General features: G+C 43.6%; 1 pseudogene; it reads right to left on the reverse strand.

The window, feature by feature from the left end:
- Positions 1-2180: 2180 nt before the first annotated feature.
- LOC128071409 (uncharacterized) lies at positions 2181-2279 on the reverse strand (annotated as a pseudogene).
- Between the last annotated feature and the right edge of the window lie 7914 nt (positions 2280-10193).

Consider the following 10193-nt stretch of genomic DNA (forward strand, 5'->3'; position numbering starts at 1 on the left):
ATATCCCACTTTGGTTCGTGCTGATTAGAAAAATAAACAAAGTTGACGGTTTTGAAAAATAAAACTGACTTTAAGATACTGTCGCTCCTCAGGTGAGCCTGTTGGTGAAGTGTAGAGAGATGATAAGAGCAGTTCTTACCCAGCTTGTGCAGAGCTTTGTGTCTGTCAAAGGGAATCATGCGTGTGAATGTGTTCGGTAAACAGTAAGGAGCTATGTACATGTCATAATTACGGTTTTCTGCGTCCTCTGTACCTTTTATTGTATTTCTCACATCAGAAAGGAGAAAAATTATTCTCTTGCAAATTTCACCTTAAGTCACTGGAATACTTTAGTATAACATTTTTGGGGTAATAACATTGATTGATTTTTTTTTTCCAGCAAAATAAGCCCATTAAATCTTCCTTTGATGATACCCATTCCATTTTTCAAAAATTCTTTATCTTATTTTCTTATTTTCCTCCGAAAGATTATTACTACATATTTGTCGTTGCCTTTTTTTATCCTGCCCTGTGTCTCCTACTACTAATCATTTTGCACCTTTGTTTCTCGTCATTAATGCTTTGCCATACGCTGTCCTTTTTTTCCTAGCACCTGAACAGCTCTCTCCCTCCCTCTACACTCACTGACCTTAAGGAGTCTTACAAATAAGGGCTCTGAATTAAGGCAAATTTCTTTTAGTTTATCTTTTGGGAAATGGTTGAGATTCTGAGAGTGTGTTTCTCTTTAAGAGAATTACTATAAAGAAAAACTGTCCACATCACAACTCTTACTACTCTCCACTTTGTGGAGCTTTGCTCTGCATAAGAAAGAATCCATACTGAAAGAATCACAAATAAACACCTAATAAAAGAAATTCAGCTCACATTAAAATACTGGAATACCAGATGGTGGAGTTTAAGTATTATTCAACTACTGTTTATCCTACCCAGCGCTCATTTTAAATTCAACGTTTTTGAGAATTATTCATGGAGGCAAGGTTGTATTTCATGCAGATAACAAGCTTAGTTTGAAGTGAACTACCAGAATGCACCCATAATTTCCATACTTCCTTGGTTATTGTTAATTTGGATTGCAACTATTAGTTAAAGTTGAGAGGCTTTAGAAAGCAAATCGACATCAAGCCACTGCGGACAATAATTTGTTCAGCACTCCTCAGGGAGGGGAAATCATTAAATTTTACAGGGTGGAGGAACTTACCAAAGAAAGTGATGCTCCATCTGCCAAAGCTGGAAACACCGCTGTTTGATGAGTGCTTCCGCCTCTGTAGCAGCCTGCCCACTGAGCAGGCAATTATTCTTGCTTTTATCTAATGGTTGTGGCAAAACTTTTAAGTGAATGTAAAACACAATTTCATCTTCCAATACCTCTGCACGTGGATGGATAAAAGATCAACAGAGCTGTCTCTGGCACAGCCCAGCTCCCTGTGTAGTCACGGGGCCATGTGAGCTGGTCAGTGGGGCACACGTCATGGAAAATGTAGATTACGGAGCTCCTCCCAACTCTGACTTTCACCATACATCAGTATTTTATTCACTTTGGTTTAGGGAAAATGACAAGCTTTCCTGCTCCGAGTCATTAAAGAAATATCAGGAGACCTTTTAAAAGAGCAACATCCATTCTAATGCTGAAAGCTAATGCTTTGGCAGCTTAAAGAGTTTTCACCCCATGTTTAAAGTCAATCTTTCAGCGAAAAAGGTGGCATTCAATACGACACACCTCCAATGCCTGAAAAAGCTTTTACACGGAAACGGGACTTAAACCCTTCTGGTTTTTTTGGACAGGAAGTAGGGTGCCTTGGCGCGTGATTAAGCAGGGTCGGCCCCGAGGCTCTCACGAGTGCAGGGCTGGCGTTTGTCCAGAGGCCACGGTCGGGGGAGTCTGACCCCAGAGCCCTCTGGGATGAGCTGCTCTGCGGTCACCACACTTTCTAGCTCGTCCGCATTAAATCTAGTGAATCCCCGGCTCTCGGGGGTGGGGCTCTTTCGGCAGCCGGGGAACCTGAGGTTGGTCCCGCGGAGGGCCGCGATCACCAGCTCCTGCCCTGCAGCTCGGTGTGGACGGCTGTGATGACTTAGCCAACGTGGACTCTGCCCACTGTGCGCCCGGGAAGGTCACCGCGCGCGCCTGTCTGGAGCCTAGGCTGAGGCCAGCGTGTCAGTCACGAATGTCCGCTGGAAAGCGGTGTCTCCAAGGCCCCTTAAGGCAGCCTGTGCAGGCAACAGGCTGCTGCCCTGCCAAGGAGGCTGCTGTTTGCGTCTCCTGGCTTGATTGCTGGACTCTCCCAATTCTGAGAGCAACAGAAGTGAAGAGGACTTTGCTTACAACCGTCTCACAAGGCACCGTTACTGCTCTCTGTTGTTGAAATGTGTGTGCCAGGATTCGGTTCTGGGAACCTCACACCCGTGACTTCATTTAATTGCCACGATGGCTCTACAAGGCATTCCTGTTTCACAGAGGAGAAAACAGTCTCAGAGGGGTTAGTAACTATTGAGCTAAAATTCCAGCTTGACGCAACCTGACTTCAGGGCTCCAGGTTTTTTTCTATTGTGACATACTTTCTCAAGCAAAGTAGGAGTGAAATTGTATTTGGAAGTTAAGATTTACTTTTTAAGAGTGACATCACAGAGAGGAAGCACAATTTATTTTTCAAAACATCTCCAGAAAACTTCCATTGGGTGCACCTTTATACCCAACCCACTCTTTAAATGGTTCCTTAAATTCGTGCAGTTCCTTCTAAGCTTCGGGTTCTTCACATGTAAGCAGAATCATGATAGCACCTACATCATCTGCTCAGTTCAGTTCAGTCGCTCAGTCGTGTCTGGCTCTTTGCGACCCCAAGGACTGCAGCACACGAGGCCTCCCTGTCCATCACCAACTCCCAGAGTTTACTTAAACTCATGTCCATCGAGTCAGTGATGCCGTCCAACCATCTCATCCTCTGTCAACCCCTTCTGCTCCTGCCTTCAATCTTTCCCAGCATCAGGGTCTTTTCAGATGAGTCGGTTCTCTGCATCAGGTGGCCAAAGTATTGGAGTTTCAGCTTCAGCATCAGTCCTTCCAATGAATATTCAGAACTGATTTCCTTTAGGATGGACTGGTTGGATCTCCTGCAGTCCAAGAGACTCTCAAGAGTCTTCTCCAACACCATAGTTCAAAAGCATCAATTTTCTGCTCTCAACTTTCTTTATGGTCCAACTTACACACCCATGCATGACTCCAGGAAAAACCATAGCTTTGACTAGATGTACCTTTGTTGGCAAAGTAATGTCTTTGCTTTTTAATCTTTCATCATGCTGTGAGATAATTCCTGAGCATCCTGCATTTCTACATGTCCCAAAGTATAGGCACAGAATGCCTTTCTTGGTTCTAGACAAACTGTTCCAGGATGTCCGTACAGTAAATACCCTTAAAAGACAGTGACAGTCCCTCCCTTTGGAGCAAAGAGTAGCCTGCTGTCTGTTTTAGAAGACTCCGGTTTCCTGAATTCAGGGCTCCTCTTCCATGATGTGACCCACTGTATGTTCTTTGTGTTGTCCCGTGGGACTGGGGCTTGGAGAACTGGCCCAGGGAAACGCTGTCACTCTGGTTTTTGCTGTCTCTGGGGGTAATAAAGTCCTTTGTCTCTGACCCAGGAGTCTTATGTGTTCCACCAGCATCTATTAAACTATGGGAGGCTATTTTATTAATTTCCGAATAGGGTAAACATCTCAAATCCTTCATAATTTTTGACATCTCATGAAGTGACAATTAAATGAGGTAATCCATATAACTGGATTAGTCCCTGGCACATAAAAAGTGCTAAATATATATTGGCCATTGATGTTATTACTGAATCAGAAAAAAACAGTACATAATTGTTTCATTAATAATATAGGTATTTTTGTATTTTACATCAATTAGCTTCAAACTGCCTTTTTTTTTTTGTATGATGAACCATATAATAGCAATGTTCCTTTGTATATGCTCAAGTTAATGCTGTTGGAACTATTGGAGGTCAAATCAATTCTACAAAGACAGGATTCAAGAGTCTTTTTGCATCTTATGGCTAGGAAAGTTGATACAGAAATAATTCGGAAGGCATGTTCTACAATGTAACTTGAATAAAGATTTTGAAATGTTATAAGCATGCTGAAGGAAAATTAATAAAGTAATTTCAGCAGGAAGCATTCAATAGCCTTCCAAAGTTTAAGACTCAGAAACCCCAAAGTCCACGGCTCTTTATGATCTAAGGAATACTGGAAATATGATTTTTATTTCATCTGTGAACCAGATAACTCACTGAAAATGAGTTAAGAAATACAAATAAGAATGTACCTCTGAAAACTACAGAATCTGTCTGGAATTCCTCCTATTTCTCTTCATATTTTATCTCTTTATTTTAGCTCTGTCCTTGAATTACTGAAAAGAGAAGGTTTTTTGGGGGGGTATTAATGGTAAATTGCTTTACTCTTTATGCCTTTTTGAGGGTGCTTTTGTTTCATATGCTCGTGCTTAGCATTTCTAAGATCCTCTAGGATGATCATAACGGCCACCAGTCTAGTCTGGCTTTTGATTTCACTAGTAGAGTTCTCCTGTACCTGGATTCCATGTGCCTTTTCTTCAAAAGTGAGTTGCTTAGTGGGTGAAATTTAAGAATAAATAAGAAGTTTGAATAATTTCAAAATACATTTTATTATATAAAATACTTGTTAATTACAAAGGGGAAAACAGTAGATTTGCGGTGGGAAATTGGGCAGGCGCACCCTTATCCGAGATTAATCTCGGCAATAGTAAGACATATCCAGATCAGCCACCCCTGGTACGACACAGTGGTGAGGGGCACTGCTCCTGTGATATTCCTTCTAATAATGCATAAACCCAGTCAAAGCCTGAGAAGACATGAAACACACCCAGACTGAGGGACGACCTACAAAGTAACTGACCCGTATGCTTCAAAAGCCTAACTTTAACGAGAGACAACAACGGATGAAGGAACTGTCAAAGACTGGAGCGAGGGATGCCTGACCAGCGTGAGCGAGACCTTGGGACACGGAGGAAGGACACTGCAGAAGGGCTGAGGCAGTCTGCAGACGTCCTTGCTTCACAGCAGTGTACCGTGGCAGCTCCTTAGTTTCGAGATCAGCACTCTCTGCCGCTTTATCTGGCTTCCTAGGTGGCTCAGTGGTAACGGACTTGCAGGACACACGCTTTGATCCCCGGGTCAGGAAGGTCCCTGGGAAAAGGAACTGGCAACCCACTTCTGTATTCCTGCCTGGGAAAGCCCGTGGCCAGAGGAGCCTGGCGGGGTACAGTCCGTGGGGTGCCAAAGAGCCAGACACGACTTAGCCACTAAACTACCAGCACCACCACCCTCACCTCTCTGGTTGAGTAAGCTGTTAACATCAAGGGAAGTTGAATGAATAGTGGGAAATCAGTACTATTTTTTAATTCTTCTCTAAGCCTGAAATTACCTAAAATGAAAAGATTCTTAAAATTTACATAGTTATTTTTTAATCATTGTGATAAACCCTAGTTTTATTTCCATGCTGGGAAAGAAAGTTAAAAGGTGAAAGAATAGAACAGATTAACCTTCATAGGTGAGGATAATTATGTAACATCATGGAGATGCGGGATAAAATGGGGTCATTTATGCAAGACATTCACTTTGCTTTGATCACTTTTAACGTGTAGGTGGATGAATAGGCATAGTCTGCCACCCAAAATAGATTTTAAGAGCTCCTACTTTTTATTTTTCCTCTGCCTAGATTATATTTTTATGCATGCTAGACGCTCAGTGGCGGTTTGTTTTGATTGTTGAGGATGATAACCAGGCGCTCTCAGCTGGCTCAGGTCTCAAGTGTTCTTTTTTATGGGTGCTGAATACCTGCCCTGTAGACTTGTCAATTGCCTATTCAACACGAGTTCTGAGCTACCAATTTTTCTATACAAACTCAGGGAAAAAATAGTTTTTCTTTTCCTTCTAACTCACAATTTCTCTCAGCATTATCAAAACATATTCTCAAAGAAGACTAGTAACACATTTTCCTTAACTAGTGACAAGAAAAATGTCTTATTTCCATTACTCAATTATGCTGAGTGTTCATGTCAATGAGTTAAGGGTTGAAAGGGGGAGATGTAGTTTTATGTTTATAGCGATAACTTTGAGAGGCTGGAAAAAGGTGCAAATCATCTCGACATTCATACAAAAGAGTCTTCTGCTACTTTCGTCTCCTTCAGGTGTGCTTTTTCCCTGAAACCCCAACAGGTTTTCATCATTCTCCTCAGAAGATATTTTTCAAGCACGTCTTGTCCATGTCTCTGTAACAAAGATGGACAAAAACACGTAGCCCCTGACTTCAGGATCTGATAGAACTGAGACTTAAGAGTGTCTCACTAGAAACTTCAGCCTCTTTTTCCAAGACTATAATCTCAAAATACATCCTGTATCAAACGGCCACTTACCTAGCATTTCACCACTGAAGTTTCATCCTGTGGTTTCTCCCTGCTCAAATGCCGCCAAAACTAAAAAGTATATTATTACCTATATACTAAAATGATATCATTAAATCCCTTCTAACATGACAGCGGGTTGAAAATCAGTTTGAATACGAAGAGCTCAGAAAAGAGGGAACACCAAGGAAGAAATAGAAATGGGGAGGAACCATGAAAAGAGGTTTAAGAATTAATAAGACAGAAGCTCACACTTTGGGTTTGCCATCTGCTGACTGGTTAACTTTGGATATGTTGCTTCCCGTCTGTTAGGTCCTTCCCTTCATTTGTTAGAGTGGGAGTAGGCAGCAAACGTCCCTGGAACACCGTCAGATTCAAACGAGCTAGGAAGTGGGGAGCGCCTAGTGTGGCTCCTGAACTGCAGGAAATACTGAGGATCTCTCGGGTTTTGTTTAAAACTGAGTGAAAACCTTGTCCTCTTCACAATTTTGACGGCGGGACCAAATTTTACCTAATTCAGAGATCTCAACTCGAGCCACAGAGGTTTAAAGACGGTATGGGAAACACCCTTTAAGCCTCTCTCTGTATGTTTGAGCACCGAATTCAAAGCTGGGCGCTGAAGAATGGATGCTTTTGAACTGTGGTGTTGGAGAAGACTCTTGAGAGTCCCTTGGACTGCAAGGAGATACAACCAGTCCATCCTAAAGGAGATCAGTCCTGAATGTTCATTGGAAGGACTGATGCTAAAGCTGAAACTCCAATCCTCTGGCCACCTGATGTGAAGAACTGACACATTTGAAAAGACCCTGATGCTGGGAAAGATTGAAGATGGGAGGAGAAGGGGACGACAGAGGATGAGATGGTTGGGTGGCATCACTGACTCAATGGACATGAGTTTGGGTAAACTCTGGGAGTTGGTGATGGATAGGGAGACCTGGCGTCCATGGGGTTGCAAAGAATCAGACACGACTGAGCGACTGAACTGAACTGAACTGCATGTTCGTCTTGGAAACAGTTCAGGATGTGCAGGCTGCGTTACTCTGCCGGTGCAGAAGGCACGGAAACCAGCCGCTTTCTCCTTTCCACCAAGGTGCGGTCCTGGGTTCTTTCAGTAGTCCCCTAGGCGGGCTTGACCCGGGAGGCAGTCATGTTGGATGAAAGCAGACGTTACCAGCGATGGAAGAAAGTCTCCATGCTTCCCCCCTGAGAGGGAGCGCCCCTGGTGAGTCACTAATGACGCCCTTAGTCGGAGAGGCCGCCAAGGTGAAACTCCAGGGCATTTCAGAGGCTGCACAGGTTTCTAGGGAGCAGGGCCCCATTTCCAGTGAACCTGGGGAGATAACTGGCCTTTTACACGGAGACCTGATGTAGGTCATCTGTAGCAGCTGTGTCTGACTTCCAGCTACCTCCTCCCTGGGCTGGAAAGGTGTCACTCAAGCTTCGTTTGTCCTGCCTACGTGCCAGCGCTGTGAATACCCCTCTCTGTGTTGAGAACAATTTTTGAATAGCACTTTTAGACAGCAGTTGAAGGAAGCTCTTCTTGCAAGCTACTTTTAGAATCCAATTGGGCTGTTTTTCAATAAAGGAGAATTTAAAACAGCAGCGAAATTCGTCCTTATTTTTCCCTGAGGCTGTTCACTGAGGTTTACTTTATTCATCTATGTTTGTATACTCACTTCAATTTTGTCTCATTCGCGTCTGAAACGACACCAGCCAGCGTGCACTTCTGTCATTGTCTGTATGCCCTCTTCTTTGGGGATTTCTTGTAACGAGCGTCACCTCTGGATAATCTGAAAAAACAACCATCAGTTGGAAGAAGCCATCAGAGAAAACAGATAAACCCCACGTATCTGCCATTTGTCTTCTGCGACAGGGGTTCTCTGTGCTCGTGAATGAGGATGTAGCTGTGCCTCAAAGCCTGTTGGCAATACACACAGCGTTGTTGCTTCCCAGTCCTATTGTTTTGACTCAAACAGCATCACCCAGTTTAATGACTGACCTTACTTACTGGGTATTAATACAAAACCACTTTTTCTTGAAGTTTCAGAGAATGTAATAAAAGATGAACTTTTCAAAAGTGGTCTCCAAGCTCAAAGAGATTATAATCTATGGGAGGACGCGTGATGCCTAGTGAGGAGTTTACTTTCAAAAGTCAGGTTTTGTCAATTTTGAGCACATTCAAAAATATGAAATGTGGACTGCTGTTTAAAGTGTTGGTTGAAGAGAAACTTGGTAGTAATGAGTTTTTAAAAATACTCATTCTTATTTTTTCCCAGAAATTCTACCTCTAGAAATTAAAATAACTTCTAGGAATTAAAATTCTACCCCCACTGTAATAAATGTGCACAGAGTTCATGTACAAGGTTACTCATTACAGTGTTATTTATAAAAACAAAGTATAGAAAATGTTAGATAAACCTGGCAAAAAATTGCTGTACATCTGTTGAACACTATGAAGCCATTAAAATGATAATGACAATAATATTTTAATGGCGAGGGGAAATGTTTATAAAACACTAATTGAAAAAATCAGGTTACCAAACATAGAGAGTATTTCCAAATTTTTAAAACTTGTATATGGATATATAGATTTTTAAAAACCTGGATTATATACCCAAACTTTTATGATTATTTTTAAGTGGCAGGATTAACATTGATTCTGTATATGTTTCTGTATTTTTCAAAGTTTTCCGTAAAAAGCATGGATGTCCAAAATCAAAAAATTAGTAACAAACTTTTTGACAAGTATTTTGGCTTTTGAAGGTGATTCCAGAGGAATTTAAAAAGCGTTTTGGCTATATTTGAGTTATGTAAAAAGCTTCATGAGATGGTGACTGCTTGGCACTATCTCCATGTCTTATCAGTTTCCAAACAGATTATTCTACAAAAACGTATTTTACGTATTTGTTTAAATATAGGGAGTATTTACCCAAAGAAAATAGCAGTCCGAACCACCTATAAAGAAGCATCTGGGCGCTCATTCTGCGGAAACCTCTCTGCTGCACGCGGTGAAGAGCACAGAATGGACGAGCCGAAGGAGCGGCCGCTGAGCTGCCAGGGCTTGCAGAGTCTAGCCGCCTCGCCCAAGGCCGCCCTCCGCGCAGACGCAGGGTCTAGACCTGACGAGCGCGGCACGCCTGGAGGCCGAGAACCCTGCAGCCTCCTGATGACGCCTACCGTGTCACATGCCGCCACCCTCCGTGCGGTCTCCGCACTCCTCTCTCCCCAGCGTGACGAGGCTGGAGACACAGAGAGACGCGCCGGGCATCGCTCAGCCCGGCCTCGTTCCCCTGTGCGTGTGGCTGCCCGAGGCGGCACCGCCTGCGCCCTTGCCTGTGGCTCCCGGCACCGCCGGCACCGCCTGCGCCCTTGCCTGTGGCTCCCCGGCACCGCCTGCGCCCTTGCCTCCTCCGCTGTCCCGTTTGTTCTTTAGTCGCCAAGTCGTGTCTGAGTCTTCGTGAGCCCACAGGCTGCCGCGCGCCAGACTCCCCGGAGTTCGCCCGAGTTCCCCTTCACTGGGCCGGCCATGCCCTGCAACGCTCTCATCCTCTGCTGCCCTCTTCTCCTTCTGCCTTCGGTCTTTCCTTTTAGGGTTCGTGTTTATTAAGGCTGATCATATACCACATCTCAAGATTCCCGTAGCTGACAAGGTTTGCTACGAAATACGGCATGGCTCCAGCCTTGTCAACTTTCTGTTCTCCCCAGAATTAATCACTTTCATCTCAGGACGTGGTCAGTGAGCTTCCTGACTCTCAGGAGCATT

Source organism: Budorcas taxicolor, unplaced genomic scaffold (genome assembly GCF_023091745.1).
Source record: "Budorcas taxicolor isolate Tak-1 unplaced genomic scaffold, Takin1.1 scaffold505, whole genome shotgun sequence".
Lineage (NCBI taxonomy): Eukaryota > Metazoa > Chordata > Mammalia > Artiodactyla > Bovidae > Budorcas > Budorcas taxicolor.